General features: G+C 51.6%; 1 protein-coding gene across 1 annotated transcript in view; it reads right to left on the bottom strand.

Annotated features, from left to right (window-relative positions):
- The window catches only part of RALY (RALY heterogeneous nuclear ribonucleoprotein), a 151,870-nt gene extending 143,901 nt beyond the window's left edge, over positions 1-7,969 (bottom strand). Inside the window, exon 1 of the mRNA XM_074156948.1 lies at positions 7,841-7,969. The gene's annotated coding sequence lies outside the window, so the exon portion shown is untranslated. The remainder of the gene's footprint in view (positions 1-7,840) is intronic.
- Positions 7,970-12,940: the final 4,971 nt, after the last annotated feature.

Here is a 12,940-nt window from a genome sequence, read left to right as displayed (position 1 = left end):
GGGAAAGGGAAGGAAGAGATTCAAAGTTGTTTCTCTAATATTGTGATATGGAGCTACCCTGGCAGCAGGTACCAGCGCCGGGCATCGTTTCAGCGCTGCATCCCACCAGCCGGGCAGTATGACCCAGCAGAGCCCTCTCGTCCCTCCTGAAGCCGGCAGCAAGAAGAGAGAAGATCCCACTGTTGCAATAAGGGCAGAACAAGTCATTTTTAAACAGGACCCCGCTCACCAGGCAGAGCACCGGTAGCTTTTGCCTTGAAATTAAGTATTACTTTGGCTTTTTCCTCTGCTAGAACCCCTGCTGCTTTCCAAACTGGGCTAATCCAGCAGAACTGGGAACAAAGCACGGGGGCAGAGACATCGACTGATTTATACCTCACCCGAAAGAGCTTTATTCTTCTGGCCCATACACACAGCCCGTTCATTTGGGGAAAAAGAGGTAATTTAAGATACCTTTTGTAATGACTGCTGGCAGAACAAAGATGAAGGACCGTAAGAGATGATCAATGTTAAAGCCCATCTTCCAAGTGATTTGGGGAGCTGCTGAAAATACACAAGCAATCAGGGCCCAGGAGCCAGGCTAAAAGCTGACAGAGAAATTGCTTTTTTTCCTAGGCAAACAGAAGGCAGCTAATAGCTCAGTTCAGAGAGGCTGAGCTGTCTCCCCTCTTAATACGAGCAGGGCAAGGGACCAAGTTTAATTTCTTCCTCACAACAACTTTAATTAAAATCATCTAAGCCCTTTCTTGCCTCTCTCCTGCCACGAGGTGTGGTTCTGCTCACAGGAGGTATCAGCAAACTCTGGCTTATTAACGTGCCCTCCCTGAAAATGCTGTTTAGACGGCAGTCAAATGGCTGGGGAGCCCATCTGCAGGAAAGCACTCCAATCCTAATTAAGGGGAAAAAAACAAAGCCCACCTTTGATGTGTATCGGTGGCAGCAGTCATTCCCCCAGTGCTGGTAAAGCTGTTCTACAGCAGCAGCTTCCCAGGGCATCCTCCCAGTGGAATTTAGCATCAGATGTTTCTCTTCGCCATCACCTGTGCCCCGTGGGTGCCAAGATGCTACTGGAGGTAAAGAAAGGACACTGGCTGCATGAGATTAGCTGTGCCAAGGATTTTTCAGGAGTTTTATAACCAAAGAAATCTCAGAGCCAGCTCCACAGTTCAGGTCCCCATCCTCGTGACGTTATCCACGCCTGTGTCCGCGCAGATGTGGGGAGGTCTGTCCCTGGGTTTGGGGAGAGCTTATGGGACCTCTCAAATCACCACTGATGTGGGCAGCGTTTGTGCAAGGCGAAGTTTTACCGGCCTGTTGAAACGTATGAACGAGTTGTACACAAAACTAATCTTTGGAGCACAAGTTGAAAAATATAAATAAAAAAAAAAATTAAGCCTAAATTCCTAGAGGAGCTCCAAGAGGATTTTTGCAGTGCTTGTAGCTCTTACCAACTCCCCAAAGAGTTCCAGGAGTTGGTAAGAGCTCTAAGCACTGCACGTTACTGCAGAACCAACAATCACAAGAAAATACCCGTTTTACAAGTGGATACAGCTCCAGGGATGGAAACCAGGAGCTGCTGAACCACCAAACCACCCCAAAGCTGCCCGTGCAGCAGGGACATGCTCAGCACCATCAGCTCAGCAACATCACGTGCCACAGCAGCCACAGTGTTTCTCAAACTTATCTAGAAAATAAAACACTGGAGGCTAAAGTGAGCCTTGCTCGTAGATTAAATTTATATTCCCAGTATATGGGAATGACCCTATATGACCCTATAGGTATCTCAAGCCAGGAGAGTCACTTTTAGTCCTGGCTAGTCTAGGATGCAACTGAGGAGAGAGAGGGCGAAGGCCCAGTGAAAGGGGCAACACGAACACGGGCAGTACCTCCTGCCAGTTGGCCGTCACACGATACCACAGAATCCACGGAAGCAGTTGCCACCATGCCACCCCACGTGGTTGCGGGCCAAACCTCCTCGCTGGAGCACCGGATTAGCCTTGCTTCTCCAAGCCAGTGGGCTTCACCCCAAGTTAAGGTCAAACAGACCTCCCACCTCCAAGCAGAGGGTTTTTTACCCCCCCATGCAGGAGGGTTGACAGAACTGGCTCTCCCTAAGTCCTCCTAAAGGAAGGATTTTTCTCACCAATGCTCCCAAGATAGTTCTCAAACAGTTTGTTAAAGGCAGAAGGAAGGCATGAGATTTAGACTAATAAAGACATCAACAGCCCAGGTGGGGACCACCTGTAACCACCTCTTCCATCCACCTTGTCCTTTGCCAGCCTAGTGCTGAACTCGGGAATTCATATATTAAAATAAATAACAGTGTTGATCTATTAACACCAGAACAAGTGTCCATCACCATCATTTCCACAACACAGAATCATGGAATGGTTTGGGTGGGAAAGGACCTTAAAGCCCATCCAGTGCCACCCCCTGCCCTGGGCAGGGACACCTCCCACCACACCAGGTTGCTCAAAGCCCCATCCAACCTGGCCTTGAACCCCTCCAGGGATGGGGCAGCCACAGCTTCTCTGGGCAACCTGGGCCAGGGTCTCACCATCCTCACAGCAAAGAATTTCTTCCCCAGATCTCATCTCAATCTCCCCTCTTTCAGTTTAAAACCCTTCCCCCTCGTCCTGTCACTACAACATCTTCCCTGGCAGAACCTGTCACCCTTATTCCCACATCTAAGTACTCTCGATTAGCAGGCAGACCCCCCATGGAAGGATGTTCTCCCTCCGAGGAAGGCAGGACACAGCAGGAGCCACTTACTCCTGACACAGCAGGAGATGGAGCAGCACTGCCTCAGTTATTCCTCTTGCTCCTACATTTAGCCCGTCCATTCTTATTCTGCTTGTAGCAGCAATCAGAAGATGAGCTGGCGATCATCCCCCCCCGGGACTGTGTTCGTTGAAACAGAAGCTGCTTGCAAAAGCATCAGATAAAGCTGTGGCACTTCTCAGCGCCTGTCGTTGGGTACCACTGCACACCCTATTCAGATGATGCTGCAGACTTCACCCGGGAATCGCTGGACTCACCCGGACACAGTCCGGAGGAGCCCATGCTATTTACTGAATCCTCGTTTTCTTAGAAAAAACAAACTGCCATTGTGGTTTCTATTTTAAAACCAGACTTTTCAGAACAAAAGAAAAAAAAAAAAGAAAAAGTACAGTTGCGCAACATCACTGGCAAAGTCTGCAAATGGCTGTTAAGTAAAGGAAATACTTTCCTACAGGTGCAGGGATGCTCTCGAAACCGAGTACAGCACCCTGCCATTCAGCTCCAACATCACGGTGGACTCAAAAAGCTCAGAAGCCCTTAAATCAATGGAGGGGACCTTCCCCACAAAGGCAAAACCAAGCCTTACCTGGGGAGCTTCTCCCCGGCACACCCTCGCTTCACGTCACTATTTGCTTTCATTGTACTCTCAAGGCTTGCTTTAAAAAATAAAATATTATGAGGTGGCAGAGCGACAGATGCAGGGTCCGTCCCTGCAAACCAGCCACGGCAGCTCATCAGGCCCCCCCCAGAGAGGGGGTACATCCACTCCCGGGTCTCTTCACGTTGGGAGATAAGAGACCTCACTACACAGAACAATCGGGATTGTTTGTGTGAAACAGTGTTATACAAGAGCCAAAAAGATGACTCACGCCACTCTTATAGCCCTTCCCCAGCTAACCAGAGCCAAGCCGGGCACAGCCAGAGGGAGCAGTTGTCTCGGGGGGGGTTGTTAACTCCAGGGACACCTCCTGCCCTGGCGATACAGCTCCGGATGCCGTTAATAATGCCAAGGCTGCTTCCAGATGGTTAGATTTTAGGACAATAACTGTTCTCGTTTTATTAAAGAAAAGGAAGTCATTACAATACTCCCGTTATTTCACCTTTCTTAAACAAGGACCCCAACTGGGAACTTACAAAAGCACGTATTTCAGGCGACATGCTTTTCCACCCCTATGCTTCAGCATCGTCGGTTCTATCCTGCACTATCCCCCCGTCGCAGGCTTCGCAGAAGGAGCTCCTCTTGTTTGCTCACAGCCCGGCAACAACAGGATACTATTTCGGATTGTTTTAAGCTGCAAGAAACACGCAAAGCCAGAAGAAAAAGCTTTACATTCCCTATTTGCACGCATACTTCTCGCCTCCATGTGAGCTGAGGATTTCCCAAGGCACGCAGAAGGAAAGAATCTTTGCTCACTGTTACAAGCCTTGGCTTTGGTGGCTCCAGCATCTTAAATGCCAAACTAGACACTTACAAGCAGATGTTAATTCTGCAGAACACCAGCTTCGAGTCAATCTCTGCCCTGCTGTCACCTCAATCCCACCTTCTGTAAAGTGCACACAATTAATTTCGTACTGGAGCTAGCAGACACCCGACCTTCTAATTAAAGACACACTTTCAGGTGAGAACCACCGTGTAATATCAGTCACTGGAATTAAACAGGTACCCCGGCACCGGTGGCAGAAATAAAAATAGATGCAGTTCACACCACGGCAGGGAAGGCAGCAGCATTCTGGTGCACAACGGCAAAATCAACTTAATCACAAGTGACAACTTCCGAAAGCCTTTCCTTTGGATTCATCCTTGGCATTTTTCTAGGCCAGCTTGAAAACAAAAGCTTTGTCTTCTTAAAATGCAGTTGCCTGAGGCACCTCTAAAAAAAAAAACAACACCAAACAAAAAGTGACATAACTCAGGTCTGAAAAATGCCTCCTGGGTCTCAGGTCCTCTTAAGAGCCTCTTTGCTATTCATCTTGATTCAGATTACCCAGATCAGCACGGACTCTGCAGACTTAGCCTCAGCTACCAACACAGGTATAAAAAGCATACATTTAGGATTATTTTTTTAAAGCGGTATAATTAAAGCGCTAGAGTTATAAAAAAAAAAAGAACCTGCTATTGATCCAAACAGTTCCTCCTCCTCTTTCTGCCAGTAGGTTTACAAACACTCTCCGATGACAGTTTATTCTGAATTTCCCTCTTTCTAGCTTATTTCAGATTTCTTTTTTCCTAGCATGTTTTTCTTGCTGGGTGTTTTCAACCTTTCCATCACGAAACTCAAGCTGTGAAAAGAATGAGCAACTTGTTTCGGAATCCAAGTTTGAGCCCAAAACTTGATTCCTTGTTTCTTCTCCCCTCCGCAAACCCTCTCTTATTCCCATGACTCCCCAGGGCAATGCCTTTCTGCTTCTTCAGATAGAGGGGACACCACCCAGCGCCAGCGAGACCCTAATGTGATGGGAGGGGGCAAGGCAGGGAAAGCTGCCATTCTCTTCAAGACAGGCACGGCTATTTCTAATACCTCTAATTAACATCTCGGGTAACTCTACAGTACCTTTAGCCTATCAAAGATTCCTATACCCATACTGCCATTTGCTTTGAGTGGATGCAAGTTTACTTCTAGGCCTGAAAACTCCTTCTGCAGCCACCAGTAAAGAACTCAAGTCTAAGGAAGTTTTGTTTCCTTTACTGAATAATTTGGGATGAGGAGAGCTGACAGCTCTCTTGGAGCTAGGAAGGTGTTAGAGTCTTATTTTTTCCGAATGATCAAGTCCCACCACTTACTCCACATAAACTGCTCTCTGTCAAGAGCTTTAATCCTCTTTACAATCCCTAAATAAAACATCCTTCCAAAACTCGCCGCCTATTATCTGCCTTTCCTGAAGAAAGTGGTTCTGAGGAGACCCACCTCCTTCTGCCTTGCCTTTCCCCTCAAATCCATCTACAACATCAGCCTGACAGACGTGAAATACCAGCAAACCCTTCATGGGCACAGCACGGGGAACTAGACATGAGCGTCTGCCTTCACACACGCATCTCCCGAGGACAGGTACCGCAGGCAGCCAAGCCCAACACCCCAAAAACAAGTGTGATCGAAGGACGTCCAGGGATAAACCTTGTCATGAGTTGTCACTGAGAGCTGGCAGCCCACGAAGGATGCTGCAGAGCCACACTGCCATGGCTTAACCTAAGGTTTCGCTCATGCCACAGGGTCCTCACCTCCCTGGTCACCCGTGAAGACCAGAAAAAGGCAGTCCTAGTCCTTCCCCTTACAGCAAGTCAGCGCAGGCTCCTCAGCCAGGAGATGAATTATAAGATGAATTATTATTATGCTGGCTTTGCTTAGAAAACAAGCATATTTTTATCCCTATCCTTTACCTTAGAAGAAAATAACGCAAAGAACCGAAATCAGAGCAAACTGCAGAATAAAGGACAGGAGAAAATGCAAGCGAGGGCACCACCTCCTCCTTCTCAACTCGGAAAGGGAACCCAAGAGCAGGAGCCCCCGTAGAAGAGAGCAGGGTTCCTCCTTCCAGCAGGGACAATCCAGGGGTCCTGCCACAGCCTACACCTTCCACCCACGACCACTCACTGAGATGCCGGCCAGCATCGCCCAGTGCCAGAGGGTTCAGCCTGGGCACCGAGGTGCCCAGCAAATACCAGTTTGAACGGTCACACTGGCCCTGCCAGCTCCGGAGAAGCCACCCACGGTGGCAGAGATGGGTGCCCAAACCCTGGCACCACCTATTGATCTTGATTTAAATACCTAGAGGTATTTATTTGCAGGGGAAAGACCTTCCTTAATATGAAATAAGAGGGTGTTTTATTTTTATTTTTCCAGCTTCAAAAGCTACTAATCGTGATGCTCCCGACTTCAGTCTCCACCAAAGCCTAAGCAGAAGAACAACCCGAAAAGAGAGCGGCTGCGGGAAGGTGGGAAGCCCCGGGAACCTGCAGCCTGGGATGAGCCTGGTCCCTGGCTCAGCCTTCCAGCCGGGATCTTCCCCACGCCAGAAGAGAAATCGGAGCGCTACACTGGGAAGCACAGCCAGGAAAATAAAGGTGCACATCCATATCTTAGCCTTCCGGGCTCTCAAATCATAAAATAAATTAGCTGCAGAGCCACCCTTACGAACGCAAAGCCATAGCCTGAACTTGCTGGTCGGCACACGGAGAGCCGGAGCCATCCTGACAGCAGCCGGTGGTAAAAACCGGGAGTTTCATACATCACCTTTAAATACTTAGAGAAATCACCAACCCAAACGTATCCCCCCCCCCCCAGGCAACATCCCCAAATGCGAGAAAAAATTGCCTTTTCAGACACCGTAGGGCTCTGCACTAACGTGCCGAGGACCCCATCCCGCAGCCCCTTGGCTACCACGGCTCAAGCCCCGCTGGCCAGGCGCGGCTGGAGCGGCCAGGGGGAGCCCAGCGCTCCCGTTATTCAGCCCATTTTATGGGTACGAAGCGTCCCCAGCAGCCCCCAGCCCGCCCGGGAGCCCCCCTCCCGGCGGAGCCCAGGGTTCCTGCCCCACAGGGGACAAAAAGTAACGCGCAGTGCTTCCGCCGGCACCGGCGTTACCAGTGTCCCCAGCACCGCGGGGAGAGGGGGGGACCCGCCGGGACCGGCACCACGGCGTGGGAAGCGGGGGGGGGCTCAGCCCAGGAAGCGGGGCGGCAGCGGAGGACGGGACTGCTGCCCAGCGCCCGCTTCCAAACCCCCAAGTTCCCCGTCCCGCGGGTGCCGGCATCTCCGCGCTTCCCGCTAAAAGGGGGAAAAACGTAAATCGGGGAGGGGGGAGGAGAAGGAAAAAAAAAAAAGAAAAAAAATAAAAGAAGGAAAACGAAAAAAAACACAAAAAAACCCCCATTGAATTGAGGGGAAAAGAGAAGACCGAAGGAAAGAATGAATAATAAAGAAGGCAATAACTCGTCTGCAGCAGCCACCCGCTGCTAGCGGAGCCCCCGCGAAAGCTCCGTCTCGCAAGACGCGGAGCCGAGCCGGGGCGGGGGGGAAGGGGACAGGGACCACGACGCCGGCACCGGCCGGGAAGGACTCACCGAGCGGGGAGGCGCGGAGGATGATGAGGGAGAGGGACGAGGCGCGGAGCAGACGCCCCCGGCCCGCCTCGCCCCGCGGGAGCCGCCGGCAGAGTGCCGCGCACCGCCCCGCCGCCCCGGCTCCTTCCCGCCGACCGTACCACGGCGCCGGGGAGGGAAGGGGGGGGGGACACACACACACGCCGGTGGGGTGGGGGGTGTCGCCCACGCCGGCGGCCGCTGCCCGCCCCCGGTGCCACCGCGGCGGCGACCGAGCCCGTCCGCTCTGCGGCGCCTCGCCGCGCACCCGGGCCTGGGCCGAGGGCAGCGCAGGGTCCCCCGCATCCCAGCACCCCCCTCTTCCCGCACCTCCCCGCTCCGTAACCGGCGCGGTGGAAGAGTCCAGCGTGGCCGGGGCCGGGGCGGGGCGGGGGGAGCGCGGGGATGCTCCGGGGGTGGCGGGTCCCGGCCCCGCAGCGGGACCCCGGGAGGTGCGGGGTGGCCCATCCCGGCGAATTCCCGAGGATCTTTAGGTTTGAACCATTCTCGCCGGCACCGCGGGCGGAGTCCCCGCCGAGGGGCTGGGGGGTGCCCCGGTGGGCCAGGAGCCGGGCGGACGAGTGAGTCCGGGCTGGGGGCTGCAAGCCGGGACCCGCAGCCGGGTGCGGGGCCAAAATTCCAGCCCCGCCGCCCCTCCGCGGGGGTTTGCTGTGACAGATGGATCCTCGGCTTGGCTTCTCTGTCCCCTGCGTCGCTGCTCCTCGCTGTCACGATATAGTGTCGTGGGTTGAGCCGGAGTGGCCACTAAAGCAAATGACAGACGCCGTTTTCTGTCTCTTTAAACCAGAATATGAAGAAAACAATTCTCTTAGGAATCGGGTGTTTTCTTACCGAAACTAATGCCCATCACTCGATCCATCCGTGGGGAGTCCGCGCTAGAAACCTTGCCCACGGAGGGACGGGCACATGCAGAGATGACCCCCTCCTGGGGCCACCAACATCAGAAGGACATGGACCTGTTGAAGCGGGTCCAGAGGAGGCCAGGGAGATGCTGGGAGGGCTGGAGCCCCTCTGCTGTGAGGACAGGTTGAGACAGTTGGGGGGGTTCAGCCTGGAGAAGAGAAGGCTCCAGGGAGACCTTAGAGCCCCTTCCAGTCCCTCAAGGGGCTCCAGGAAAGCTGGGGAGGGACTCGTGATGAGGGAGGGGAGCCATAGGATGAGGGGGAAGGGTTTTACACTGAAAGAGGGGAGATTGAGATGAGATGTGAGGAAGAAATTCTTTGCTGTGAGGGTGGTGAGACCCTGGCCCAGCTCTCTGCAGCGCATTTGTCCACCACCAGGGAGGTGGTGGAGTCGCCATCCCTGGAGGTATTTAAGAAATGTGTAGACATGGCACTTCAGGGCATGCTCTAGTGCCCGAGATTGTTGGTTTGTGTCTGTTTGGGGGTGGGGTGGGGTGTGGTTGTGGGCGTTTGTTTTAGTTTGGTTTTGGTGTTGGTGTTCTGGGATTTTTTGGGTGTGTTTTTGTTTTGTTTGGTTTGTTTTTTTTTGTTTTGTTTTTTGTTGGTTGGACTCGATGATCTCAAAGGTCTCATCCAACCAAAAATATTCTGTGATTCTGTGATTCTGTTTCTGAAGAGCAGGACCACCCCGGCAGGAACGACCAACCACAGCCCTGCTCGCTGTGACCCTTCAGCGTGTTCCTGTTCACATGTTTCTAAGATAGCACCGGAACGCAGATGATTAATTGGCGATCAAGGCAGAGACAGATCCCCCCTGAAGTATTCTCCATTGATCCCAACTTAACTATGGTGGCATTTAAGTGCTCAGTTATACAAAACTACCCAGCATAACGCATGCTCCTGCTGAGGCTGGTGGAAGTGATGAGGTGCTCAGAAGATACCTGTGGAGGTTGGGTTGCTCAGTAGTAGGAGACCCCTTAACTAGGTGAACTCTTGCCAACCTCACGACCAACTGGCTGTGGGCAATATCTCTGGGTACCTACCAACCCAAACGTGAAGAATTAACTGGCTTTTCAGCTTAATTTCTCTTGGGCAACTCACGTATCTCTTCCAAACTTCAGTTTCTCACCTGCAGGGTGGGCTTCCCAAAGAAGGGTTGAAAGGTAAAACTTCATCAACTTCTCAGTTTAATATATTGTCTTTTCCACTGAAATCCGAATACCCCAGTCTATAATGGGACATTGTGGTCCCTCTCTCCTTGGAAAACAACCTCCTTGGGTTTTGCCTCCAGTGATAAATCACACACACACCCCCCCCGAGTGAGGGGAGACAGTGCATCATAGCGGTCCTGAGTTCAAAGTCCATATCCTGGGTAAAGGAATCTTCCAGAAGGAGAGTCAAGGGGCACCAAATTATAATTTCTATGGAGCTTTGCAATAGCATTGCAGAAAAGTTTAGCATCATTTTTCCATTGTTGGGGCATTCAGCTTTTTGACCAGAATTCTTCACCCGCAAAGGCCCCAGTAACATCTGTAAACTTTCTGCAAAAGCAGGTTCTTCTCATATTAGTCCAGAATTAAGTTTTCATCAAAACCTGATTTTCTTTAAAGTCCTATTTATTATTGCTTAACGATCACTTTAAAGCCTATGGGTGGGAAGCAATACAAAAGCACCTTTCATTATTCATTAAGGACAAATGATGCAGGGGTTTTGGAAGGGAATAGAAAGTACACATACTTTTCTGCACCTAAAAAAATTATTTCTTATTAATAACCCTGCAGAAAGGTGTCCCGCGGAGAGCTGCAGTTTGGATGCTTTTGAAGCTAAGTCTCTTGATCACAAAAAGAATTATTCTTCCCCTGTGACGTTCCTGAAAAGAGATCCAGGGAAATGTTTTGTTTTGACAGTTTTATTTTCTTAAAAGGTTTAGATGCTTGTTTTTTGGGGTGTCCCCTTCATGGGATGGAAAAATAACATAGTGGTAATCATGGAGATCGAGACCTGTCATGAGAATAAAAAGCTGCAGCTGCAGAACAAACCTGCGGCAGGTTTGGGAAGAAGACTGAGGAGCCATGAAATCCCAGGAAAACTCAGGCTGGAAGGGGCCCTGGAGGTCTCATCCAACCTTCTTGGGGGTCTGCTGGGCTTACTCCAGTTTAGCACCACATTTCTTGTCCTGGGGGTAGCCCAACTGTGGCGGGCACGTGACAAAGAGAGGGAGAAGACATCACCCTCCATCCACTGACCACACAGCCTGGCCCACTGTCACTGTCCTCGCTGCTGGGGTGCACTGCTCCTCAAGGTTCACTTGCTGCCCGGTGGCAGAGCTTCTCTCCATCTGGTCAGTCCCCAACCTCTATGGGCCAAGGCGACAGTCCATCCTGTGTTCAGGGCTTTGGGCTTGTCCTTCCTGGATTTCATGAGGACCTTGTTGGCCTGTTCCTCCAACCCATGAACGCTGTGCTCAGTGGCAGCCCTGCCCTCAAGCACATTGTCTGCACCTTGGTGTCACCTGCAAACTTGAGGATGCATTTTGTCCTCTCCTTGGGTCATTGCTGGGGCCATTAGGACAGGGCCCAGGAAAGACCACTGAGGGGTCTTTTCCTTGGTAAGAGGAGGTATTGTCCCTTGTAACTGGCCTCCAGGTAGACCATGACCAACCCCTAACCTCCTTGGAGCCCAGGTGTCCAGCCAGTCTCTCACTGCTTTACAAAGCCACCCACCCAGACTGTGATGTCCTAACTTGGATACCAGGATGCTGCAGGAGACCATGCCAAAATCCTTGCCAGCAACCAGGTAAATGGGGTGGTGTGGAACCACAGGCAATGCATCTTGTCCACCTCTGTCACTAGGACAGTGCTCCTTATCCACCTCAGCCCAGGAAGGGGTGGATGGGGGAACTCTGATCTGCAGAGCTGAGGATCTGCTGTTCCGAGTCCGTTGATCTCTCTGAACAGAAGTCACACACTCGCCCTAAGGCTGAAGGACAGAGCAATTTTGCTGTGGTCCCACTGGTGAGGAAGGGCCCCAGGGCATGGCACAGCTCCTCTGGCTGTGCCTTGTGATAGGATCTGTCCCTCCAGTCCTTCAAGGGTGTCCTTGAGAGTGCAGACTGTGAAATTCAGTCAGGCCTGAGAAGAAGTCAACGTGTGGCTGCGCACAGCTGCCTGCAAAGTCTCCCAGTTACCACCACCATTGCCAGCCAAGGAGGTGCTGGGAGCCACAAGCAGCGTCTGTGTGATGGGGGGCTGCTCCTCGGGTCTCACCTCCTTGTCCCATCCTCTCCCTGCAACCTCCTGCCCCTGCCGCCCTGCTTGGAAAAATGGGGCAGGCCAGACTAGACATGATGTCCTTTGGGACTTGGGGCCATGTGGGGACCATGGGTGCATGGGGACCTGCCAGGCTCGGAGAGAGGGGCCAAAAGCAGAGCACACATCTTGGGGACCTCCCTGGGGCCATGGCGCAGTTCCTGGGGCTCCTCCAAGGGGACAGTGCCTGCTGAAATGTCCTGGAGGAAGCAGGTCCTCCTGTGAGACCCTTCCCTGGCTGCTCATTTGATAGCGGTGGCCTGTAAAGGAGGTGATGGGTCCTTTTTATCTGCCCCTTTGTCCAGGACACTGCTGCGTGTGTGACTACAAACCCTCCAGACATTTAACCCTCTCACCCCTCTCCCCCCGTCGCCCTGATTTCCATCTTCTACATTTGATTTTTGTGCTGGGAGATGGAGAAATGCCAGTGGTTTTTCTTTCTTTCCCTTTTTTCTCCATTTTTAATGAATTTTTCATTTCATTCCACCGGTACAGAAAGAATAACAATGAAGCAACAGTGTCAACATGGAATTTTCTCCAAAGTCACACCGTGGCCAATCTGCAGCAACAATAATAGATTTTATGAATCCCGCTAAAGAGGATTGTTAGTGGAGGGGGATCGGGGGGTGCATCTCAAAGGCTCCTGAGTTAGTTGTTTGTGCTTTTCCACACCACGAGGCCCTGTTACAAGCAGCTATTTAAAGAACAAGCAAAGAAAAAAAAAAAAAAAACAAAAAATCACCATCATTCTGCAAAAGCGGAATGGAAAAAAGGAACAGAAAATACCTAAGGGCTTTATGATGCCTAAAGAAATTAAATGGCCTAAGAAGGCAGGTATCTCCTGCTTGTGG

This window comes from Numenius arquata, chromosome 12 (genome assembly GCF_964106895.1).
Source record: "Numenius arquata chromosome 12, bNumArq3.hap1.1, whole genome shotgun sequence".
NCBI classification, from domain to species: domain Eukaryota; kingdom Metazoa; phylum Chordata; class Aves; order Charadriiformes; family Scolopacidae; genus Numenius; species Numenius arquata.
This window is presented reverse-complemented; position numbering and strand designations above follow the sequence as displayed.